The sequence below is a fragment of the Mandrillus leucophaeus genome, unplaced genomic scaffold (genome assembly GCF_000951045.1).
Source record: "Mandrillus leucophaeus isolate KB7577 unplaced genomic scaffold, Mleu.le_1.0 Scaffold398, whole genome shotgun sequence".
NCBI classification, from domain to species: Eukaryota; Metazoa; Chordata; class Mammalia; order Primates; family Cercopithecidae; genus Mandrillus; species Mandrillus leucophaeus.
The window spans coordinates 526,465-537,567 of NW_012104231.1; positions in this window are offsets into that span (position 1 = coordinate 526,465).

Genomic DNA, 11,103 nt, shown 5'->3' on the forward strand with positions numbered 1-11,103 from the left:
CACACAGGGGACCCGCACCCACCCTATCCACACGGCCTGGTCACACAGGGGACCCACACCCACCCTATCCACACGACCTGGCCACACAGGGGACTCGCACCCACCCTATCCACACGGCCTGGTCACACAGGGGACACGCACCCACCCTATCCACATGGCCAGGCAACCTATGCCCTCCGAGGGCTCAAAGAGCATCTCTCATTTGCCAACATAGCATCTTGCATGAGGTTGCCTCTGGCCGAGGGACCAGCTACAGTGAGAGAGGTGGCACAAGGACCGTGACCCAGGACAGAATTTTTTAAAATGCATGATTGCATTTACGTGCATCGCAAATTGGAAAAAACGAAATCATTTTAAGAATGAAGACCACAACAAAACAAAACTGGCTGGGCGTGATGGCTCACGCCTGTCATCCCAGCACTTTGGGAGGTCAAGAGTTCAAGACCTGCCTGGCCAACATGGCGAAACCCATCTCTACTAAAAATTCAAAAATTAGCTGGGCGTGGTGGTGGGCGCCTGTAATCCCAGCTACTCGAGACGCTGAGGCAGGAGAATCGCTTGAACCCGGGAGGAGGAGGTTGCAGTGAGCCAAGATTGTGCCACTGCACTCCAGCCTGGGTGACAGAACGAGACTGTGTCTCAAAAAAACAAAAACAAAAACCTACAGTCATCACAAAAAAACAAATCAGTTGCAATCTCTGCAGCGAGGGGCAGATAGGATTGCTTCCTGGGGGGTGGGGGGCATGCCTGGAGGGAGGGCAGCATCATTTCTTCAGTCCTCAGTGGCAGTTACAACTTTCCCCTTTCACAAACCCGGAGACAAGGTCCTTCTCACTGGCTGGGGGAACTTGGCCTTCACCCGCCTTCCCTGGTCCTCAGTTTCCTCATTTGTAAATGGAGAAGATGAAGATAATGACCTCATCTCCCTGTAGCTATCCAGAGGCCGAGTGAGTGAGGAACCAGCTGTGCCTGGTGTGCCACCGGCACTCCGGTGCTGGCGGCCAGTGAATGGCGGCTGCTGCTGGATTTTCCCAGCAGGGAGTCAGTGGTATTCCTGCTGTACTGATGAGGGGACAGCAGAGCCAGGATTTGAACCCGAGACTGTCTGACTCCAGTGCCTGTGCTCATTAACCTCTGCCCCCGATAGGAGGAGCGGGAGAGACCCAGCCCATGGTTCAGCAGGGGATACAGCCAGGTGGCCCGGCTACCCTTCCTAGCGCAGCTGGTCAGCCGGGATGAGGCCTGGGCTGAGGCTCCCGGCAGTGGTGGGCAGGCGTGGGAGGCGCCCAGGGCACTGGCTGGTGGGGTCTGAAAAATGGCAACTTCACAGAGTCTAGTGCGAAAGGTGCCTCTCCCCACTTGCAGTGATGGGAAACCGAGGCAGGGAAGGCAGTTGAAGGAAGCTGGTTCCTTGGCATGAGCTGGTAGGTCAGATCAGCGCCTGTCTGAAGGCATAGGGGAAAGGGGCCGACAGACGTGTCTGGGTATGAAAAGGACCAGGATGTGAGGCCGGGCGTTGGCTGCTCAGTGTAGAGGAGTGGGGTGCCAGTAGACCTGAAGGATGAGGGGCTCTAAACGCCCTGGTCTGGCCCAGTTGCCACAGAGCCCACCAGTTCTGGAATGCAGGCTGGGTGCCGGAGCGGAGCGTTCCGGAAGCCGCCTCCAGCTGAACAGGAAGGAGCACCACTAATTGTGGAGAGGGTAGAGCTCACTGCCTTGTGCCACCATTGCCACCCCAGGCCACCTCGTCTCTCAGCAGAAACAGCGCCAGGCCACACTCTGAAAACTCCAGGCACTGGTCCCAGGAGCTTCAGGACCCTGGGCCTGTGTCTTAATTTCTGTGAGCCTCAGTTTCCCCATGCCAGGCCATTGTATCAAGAGGAAAGGTCCAGCCATGCAGCCCCCACTAGAGTGACAACTGTCCAGTTTTGCTCAAAACTCTGCCACCGCCAGAGCTGAAAGGCTTGAGTCCTGGGAAGCTCCTCCGTCCTGCGCAAGCGAGGGTGGTGGGCCACCCTAAGGCAGGCAGCATGGGTCGGACATGTGGGCGGCCAGGGCCTCTCCCCTCCATGCCGGGCCTGCGGCCCACGACAGCTTTTCCGCTGCGAGTGCGGCCCCCTCCTGGGCTTCCGCGCTGTGATTTCGTCATAACGCAGGGATAAGCCCAGACTCCCCAGACAGCTGGGCCTGCTCCGCTCAGCTCCCAGCTCCCGATGAGTCAGCCCCAGTCAGGCCTCCCACAGACAAGGCCGGCCAGGGCTGCGGATGCCACGTCCCCACCCCAAGCCTGCCCCTAGGCCCCAGGATGGCCTCCCTGGCTCAGGCCCAGCTGCAGGCAGCAGCAGCAGCAGGAGCCAGGGAGAGCTCCTGGCCTGAGGGACAGGGAGGCACCAAGTTGGCTCCCCAGCCACGTGGCCTCACTGCTCACGGTCCTCCTGGCCTGTCCTGGAAGGGGGCTCGTCCATGGACACCCCCACATGAGACAGAGAACAAAGGCGGAGGGCAGGAGGACGAGGACGTGGCCTGGTGGCCTCTCACTGTACCCACCTCTCACCCCAAGGCCCCTTCATTAAGCCCTGTCGGCCACAGCTGGCACTCAGACTCCACCAGGGGCTGGGCCTGGCTGTCACCCACCCCCATCCTCCAGTGAGCGAACAGGACTCAGAGTGGGCCACATGGCCAGCTGGAGCCATCAGGCCCCCTGTCCCCCACGACCTAAGCTCACCCCTTCGCCGGCCCCACGGTATCTGGGTGCAGAGAGAGGGCCCGAGCCTGCTCCTGGCAGGAGGAAGGGGGGTGCAGAGCTGCTGTTGAGGCAGTGGGGAGGCAGGGGGAGGCAGAAAGGGAGAAGCTGGGGTTGGGGGGCTGCCAGCTGTACGTACAGGGGGGAGCTCTGCGCCCAGAAGCCCATGGCGGTTCCCAGCCACATGGCTTGTTCCCCACCCCCAGGGTCTTCAAGGACCCCACTCACAAGGGCAGCCCTGCAAAGAGAAGCTAGAGAGAGAGTGTGACGGGAACGGATGTGACGGGAGTATCGGGACCCCCAGCTTGAGGGTGGAGGGTGGGGTAGTCGTGGGGGCAGGTTGGGGAAGAAGTCACAGACACCCCCACCCCACCCCACGCACAGAGCCGTGCTCCTAAGGAGGTTGCCAGCAGTGGGAGAGAAGCCCCCAGCCCCACCCTTCCTCTCACCTGCCCTCCTCTCCTACTGCCGGAGAAACCGGAGGCCAGAGTGCAGGAGCAGAGCCGGGGGCCTGGGGCAGACGTAGTCTCCCCTCCTCCCAGCCACTCCGGAGTCTGCAGGACCAAAACCTCCCAGCAGCCCCCTCACTTTGGCAGGAAGAAGAGGGCTGAAGGCTGAAGCCGCAGAGGCGGAGTTGTGATTAAGACTGGACTAGGCTCCTAGATACCCCCACGAGCCTGCCCTGACACCTCCGAAGTGCTCCCAGGACCCACGGGCCCACCCAAGTTGCCCCACAGGGGTAGGGAGGGAGACTCAGCAGGGGTGAGGGGGCGGGTGGGAGAAGAACCCTTCGCTAGGGACACCCCCGACCCGCTTCGAGCCCTGCACGCAGCCCTGATATACTTAGCACGACTGTGATTGAAAACCACGCTGAGTTCTGGAGCCCACGCCCTGCCTGGCCGCCTGGCCTGGGTGGGCCAGGGGGGATCCCCAGAAGGCGTGTTTGAGCTGAGTCGGAACAGAGGAGGATGGGCAGACCAGGGGGGCCAGGAAAGCAGGAAGGTCCCAGGAGTACAGCCAGGGCCCTGAGGCTGAGCGTTGGTTTCCCGAGGCAGAGCATTGGCGCGCACAGGTTTCCCGGGGCTGAGCGTTGGCGCGCACAGGTTTCCCAGGGCTGAGCCTTGGCGCGCACAGGTTTCCCAGGGCTGAGCCTTGGCGCGCACAGGTTTCCCGGGGCAGAGCATTGGCGCGCACAGGTTTCCCGGGGCTGAGTATTGGCGCGCACAGGTTTCCCGAGGCTGAGCGTTCGCGCGCACAGGTTTCCCGGGGCTGAGCATTGGCGCGCACAGGTTTCCCGGGGCTGAGCGTTCGCGCGCACAGGTTTCCCGGGGCTGAGCGTTCGCGCGCACAGGTTTCCCGGGGCTGAGCGTTCGCGCGCACAGGTTTGTCCCTGCATGCGTTGATTGATTCAACCACTCACGGTGAGCGGGCTCTGGGCTGGCAGGTCCTGGCTGCGAGGCCTCTTCCCATGGGGTTGACAATCTAAGGATGGGCACGAGGAGAGAGGAGGAAAAGGTCAAGGGGAGGGGCAAGGACCCAAAGACAAGAGGGGAGGAGGCGCCGCCCCTCTCCTCACCCCCAGCTGGGTGACCGCGTGGTTCATCCCCAAAGCCAGGACGCCTAGGATTTCTCCTGGCAGGGCACCAGCAATCATTAAATTTATAAAGGCTGGAAATGCATATTTTAGTGACTCGCTGGGTGTACAAAAATCGTGGCTCCATAAAAGATAGCCCGCCCTTGAACCACGAGGGGTTCGGGGCACCCACCCCTGTTGCAACTGAAAATCCATAGAAAGTTTTTTTTTGTTTTTTGGTTTTTTTTTAGACGGAGTCTCGCTCTGTCACTCAGGCTGGAGTGCAGTGGTGCAATCATCGGCTCACTGCAACCTACACCACCCAGGTTCAAGCGATTCTCCTGCCTCAGCCTCCTGAGTAGCTAGGATTACAGGTGCCCCGCCACCACGCCCAGATAATTTTTGTATTTTTACTAGAGACGGGGTTTCCCAAAACCTTAACTGCTAATAGCCTACTGTTGACCAGAGTCTTACTGATAACAGTCAATTAACACATATTTTGTATGTTATATGTATCTATACTGTATTCTTACAATAAAGTAAGCTAGAAAAAAGAATGTGATTATGAAAAATCATGGCTGGGGACGGTGGCTCCGGCCTGTAATCCCAACACTTTGGGAGGCCGAGGCAGGCAGATCACCTGAATTCGGGAGTTCGAAACCAGCCTGACCAACACGGAGAAACCCCGTCTCTACTAAAAATACAAAAAATTAGCCGGGCGTGATGGCGTGCACCTGTAATCCCAGCTACTCGGGAGGCTGAGCCAGGAGAATCACTTGAACCCAGGAGGCGGAAGTTGTGTTGAGTTGAGTTCACGCCGTTACAGTCCAGCCTGGAAGACAAGAGTGAAACTCCGTCTCAATAAAAAAAGAAAAGAAAAGAAAAGAAAAACCATAAGGAAGAGAAAATGTATTTACTATTCACTACATGGAAGTGGATCCTCATAAAGGTCTTCATCCTCGTCGCCTTCATGTTGAGTGGACTGAGGAGGAGGAAGTGGGGTTGGTCTTACTGTATCAGGAATGACAGAGGCAGAAGAAAATCCACATGTAAATGGACCCGTGCGGTTCAAACCCGTGTTGTTCAAGGGTCAACGGTAGGTTCTAAACTACTTTCAAACATACAGTGCGGCCAGGCACAGCGACTCATGCCTGTAATCCCAGCACTTTGGGAGGCGGAGGCGGATGGATCACCTGAGGTCAGGAGTTGGAGACCAGCCTGGTCAACATGGTGAAACCCCATCTGTACTAAAAATACAGAAATTAGCCGGGCGTGGTGGTGGGTACCCGTAATCCCAGCTACGCGGGAGGCTGAGGCAGGAGAATCGCTTGAACCTGGAAGGCAGAGTTTGCAGTGAGCCGAGATCGTGCCACTGCACTCCAGCCTGGGAAACAAGAGCGAAACTCCATCTCATAAATAAATAAATAAATAAATAAATAAATAAATAAATAAATAAAGCTTTCTACAAATACGAAAATATATCTGCCTATACTAAAGCAACATGAAGTAACATCTTTATACTAATTATTTCTGGCACATAACCAGGCATTCCCATCAGTGTCTCAGACACTGGTCTCCAATACTTGTCCCTGGTGTTTTTTTTCAATATGGCATTATTTTTTTTTCATGAAATGCCTGACAAATCATTCCATTTATGTTAATTAATTAGAATTTTTTTGGTGCCCTCCAGAACCAGTTCTCTGGAGATAAAATAGCGTTTTTATTTGAGAAAAATACATTCTCACCAGATGCTGAGCTCAAACCTGATGACGGTTTCTGCTGAGTCGGGAATACTGGCGACCCTAGGTTGGTCTGTTTAGGGGCTTTTGGTTTGTTTCATTTTTGTTTTTGATTTTGTTTTGCTTAAATGTGTAAATATTTCCTCCCAAATATTCTCACAGGTGCTGTATGTAGTATGCCCTTCTTCAACAAATGTATTTGTGAAACGAAATTCAAATAGGCCGTCTCTGCATAGGATTCTTTTGAATGACCTTTTCAATTTTGTTCTGCTTAGTTTCAGAATATAAATGTATCCACTTAACACAAAAGCACCAATAAAGCGTTCTTCCTACAGGTAAAGATTTTCCAGAGCACAGTTATTCAACTTTGAAACTGAACGCTCCACACCCCCTGGGCCTGCAGTTAAATTTGTTCTGCTTCCTCCTTGCTTTCATAGGGATAAGCCTCAGTGTTGAACTCGCCTTTGCAGAAAAAGATGCAAAAGTTCAAGTGTTTTGACACTGTCTGTCAAATCGCTTAACGTAAAACCTCCAAATGGTTTTAAATAAAATGCAACCAAATTTAGAGACTCATTTTGTTTTCTTTTCTTTTCTCTTTTTTTTTTTTTTTTTGAGACAGTCTCGCTCTGTCACCCAGGCTGGAGTGCAGTGGCATGACCTCGACTCACTGCAACGCCACCACGCCCGGATAATTTTTGTGTTTTTAGTAGAGACAGGGTTTCACCATGTTGGCCAGGCTGGTCTCAAACCCCTGTCCTCAAGCAATCGTCCCACCTTGCTGGGATTACACATCATGCTGGGATTACAGGCGTGAGCCACTGTGCCCGGCCTGGAGACTCATTTTCAAAACTGTTCAATACCATCATGTTGAATTACGAGGTAATTCTTCAGTGGCTCAAACAAAAAGTTCATGCCGCCACGTGGAAAGGTTTTTCCTGTACGCATCACTCTGATACAAACCGAACTACAGTTGAGTTACTCCGTGTATATATAAAAATACGTGCACACTTTGACAACTACACCCTCTATTTGTACTGGTTGAATACCAAGCTTGTTTAAACGCAGTGAGGAGTTTTGTACACCACAACCGGTTCCCCTTAATCGGCTTCTTAACTGAGTCAGAACACTGCATTTTTACCGTGGTGCTGTGGTCCTCCAAAATTCATCTCCCTGTCACCATCATCAAAACAAATAAAATGCCAATGTTGACATTTTCTTGCTGAATTTGCGGCAGTATTGACTGTACGTCAGAGGTTTCATATGTGATAAAACACACTTCCACATGCTTCACCTAGATTCCTGCAGCTGGATAGGAAAAAAAAATCAAAGCATTATTGACCTAATTTAATTGATTTCCTGCTTGACACATCTGATGAGCCAAGCTAAACAGGCATCAATGAATGGTTTGTAAAGTTCTGAGAATCCATGCACAAGATAATGTGGAATAAAAGGCAAGCAAAATTCATTTAGAGGAGCAGACATTTCGTCTGAATAAGGCAGCAGGCTCCACAGAGTCCTGTGTTAGGGCCCCTCAGCCAACCACGTCCTCAGCCAGTCCTCTTAAAGCAACAGCCTGAAGGACCAACTCACTCCCCCGGTTCTCACGTGTGTCACTGCAGCCCCCATACTGGATGGTTAATACCAACACTAAGTTTATATACGAGTTCATCATCAACTTCCTCAAGAAAGAGAAATAAAAATCTAACGTTGTTATTAAGCATGACTTTTTTTTCTGCTTGCTGCTGCTGAATGGATTTATTGCAAAATTTGAAAAGCATTACCAAACAGTAGAAAAATAGTTGTGGGTTTACACTATTCAATAAATGACAAAATCACAGGGTAGTTGAGGCGATTGTACGCTCACACTCAGGCAGGCCCTCTGCCTTTATTTTCCACACACATTTCATGTTTTCTTCACATGGCATTTCCCCTGCCCCCCACATACTCTGGCCACCCATGATTTCGTGCACGTGCCAGGCCACAGCAGCGACCAAACTTCAACCCCCCTCTCTCGGCGTGGCCCTGAAAGGTGGAGCTGCCAGCAAGATGCCTGACATCCACGTTGCATGGAAGGAGACATGGACGGAGATCTGGATACACTGTGAGTCCTAGGCAATGGTCAGTGGTCTGGAAGGATGGTCGGGGTCTGGAAGGACAAGACTGGAAAGATGGAGACAAGGTGGCTTGGGGGAGAGTTGTGCAGGTGGACTGGGAAGTGTGTGAAACTTTGTCTGGGACCTCCTGGTTCAGGGGTATGAGTGTAGCTGGGAGGACAGATGCTGGGCCTGTGAGTCAGCAGTGAGTCAACCTGCCTTCTCTGCCCCGCAGAGCTGCAACAGTGAGTGCACAGCCCCAGCAGCGTGGACGGCTCACGTCCGGGAGGTCCTCTCGCCCAGGCTGCCCGTGTCTGCCAATGCCGCGTGCCAGCAGAGCAGAGAGCCACTCGAGCTGTCCAGAGGAGGCTTCAGTTCTTAAGGAGACCAACCAACACCTTCATGACCGGTGACTTGTCAGAATCCACCTGGCCCTGCCACCCTGGAGGCCACTTCCCCGGTGACACATCAGAACCCAGCTGACCCTGCCACCTGGAGGCCACTTCCTCGCTGGGTGAACCCACATCCCAGGCATGGCTCACCTGCCCTCTCCACGTGGCCTTGCCACCTGCGCCTTCCAAGGACTCATAGGGCATCTCATTTGCCAACACGGCATCTTGCATGAGGTTGCCTCTGACAAGGCACCTGCTACTGTGAGGGAGGTGGCATAGGGATCGTGACCCAGGAGCACCGTGGCACTCAGAACCTGCCAGCCTGACAGAGTGGGAAAGGCTCCTTAAAGTCGTTAGTAAAGGCTCCGGGTGGGGATGGCCTCTGCGCCGATATACAGAATGCCATGGTCCAAGGGTGGGAGCCATCCAATCATCCAGCAACGGCGATGGAGAAACAAAACCGGCCCATCCACACAGTGGAGTGTGATTCGACAGGAAGGAGCAAAGCTCAGAGGCACGCTGCAACGGGGACCGGAAGGACATGGGGCTCAGGAAGACGTCGGATCCCAAAGACTCATACCGTAGGATCCTATTTGTATGAACTAGAATAGGAAAAAGCAAATCATACAGACAGAAAGGAGACTCGTGGTTGCCAGGGGCTGGGGAGGGGCTGTTTAATGGGTAAAGAACGCTCCTTTGGAGTGCAAAAAAGTTTTAAAATGAGGGAGAGGTGGCGGTTGCACCTGGTGAATATACCGATTGCACACTTTAAAGTGGGGGAGTGTAAGTGATGTATATTTCACCTCAATAAAAATAAAATAGAGCCTCACACCTATAATCCCAGCACTTTGGGAGGCCAAGGTGAGCAGATCACTTGAGGTCAGAAGTTCAAGACCAGCCTGGCCAACATGAAACCCTGTCTCTACAAAAAATACAAAAATTAGCCGGGTGTGGTGGCAGGTGCTGTAATCCCAGCTACTAGGGAGGCTGAGGCAGAAGAATCACTTGAATCCGGGAGGCAGAGGTTGCTGTGTGCTGAGATCACGCCATTGCACTCCAGCCTGGGTAACAGAGTGAGACTCTGTCAAGAAAGAAGGAAAGGAAGGAAGGAAGGAAGGAAGGAAGGAAGGAAGGAAGGAAGGAAGGAAGGAAGGAAGGAAGAGAAAGAGAGAAAGAAGGAGAGAAAGAGAGAGAGAGAGAAAGAAAGAAAGAAGGAAGGAAGGAGAGAAAGAAAGAGAGAAGGAGAGAAAGAGAGAGAGAGAAAGAAAGAAGGAAGGAAGGAAAAAGGAAGGAAGGAAGGAAAGAAGGGGAAAGAAAGAAGGAAGGAAGGAAGGAAATGTTTTGAAACATCACCCTTAAGCAAATAAAGTAAATTAATAAATAAAACAGAAAAGAAAAAAGGTAAAATGTATAATTTTAAAATATCACCCATCAGGATATGATGTATGTTTGAACCCACGGATTACACTGTGCTGTGTCCCCAGTAACTAGAAGACAAGGGCCAGGAACCAAAGGATGGAGGCAGGAGGGATGCTTCTCTGTAGGGTGAGAGGTCCTGGTGCCCAGTGCAGGGCACTTCCTCCAGGGACCATAGTGAGGACCCTACTGACCTAACACTGTGACTGCTGCCTGGCCACACAGGAAGCAAAGAAAGCAAACCCTCCCTTGCCTACCAGGAGGAGCTGTGGTCACTGCTATGTCAGGGGACAGGGACCTGGATTCCAGGAGGAGCTGTGGTCACTGCTACGTCAGGGGACAGGGACCTGGATTCCAGGAGGAGCTGTGGTCACTGCTATGTCAGGAGACAGGGACCTGGATTCCAGGAGGAGCTGTGGTCACTGCTACGTCAGGAGACAGGGACCTGGATTCCAGGAGGAGCTGTGGTCACTGCTACGTCAGGGGACAGGGACCTGGATTCCAGGCCCTACTTGGTGCCCACAGGGTAACAGTAATGGACAAGCCCAGCAGCCGGGCCTGGCCAGGGCAAAGCCAGCCCTCAAAGAGAGGTATGCATCACTCCAGGGCAACAACCTTGGACCGGAAGTGCTGGTCCAGGAAGAGGCACCAGTGCGGGATGGAGGGGAAGGTGGTGATCTCAGCTGCGAGGCTGGAAAGCCTGAGGGCCACAGGGTCTGTGGCGGGATTCGCGAGCTCTCCTGATTGAGGAGTTTGGGGAGGAATGCTGTTAGCCACCACCCTGAAGAATCAAGGACAAATCAGAATGGACTTGGCAGGGGCTTCAGGGGATTTGGACGAAGCCAGGGGTGGACTCCAGCAGCCAGCATCAGTGCCCAGCCCAAACCCCCACCTACCCCCCTTCCACCCCGAGATGATCTGCAGGCAGTCCCCGGACAGCATCCCCACTTCCCTTTTCCTTCCTGGAAGGGTTTCCCTGGCCATGGGGGGCTGCTGAGTCAGTGAATGAGGGGGACTGAAATGCTGGAGCGCCAGAGCCCCTGAAGGACCCCCAGAACAGTTGCGGATGGGAACAGTAGCTGAGTACCCCAGCGCCATCCACCACCCCAGCACCATCCACCACCCCAGCGCCATCCACCACCCCAGC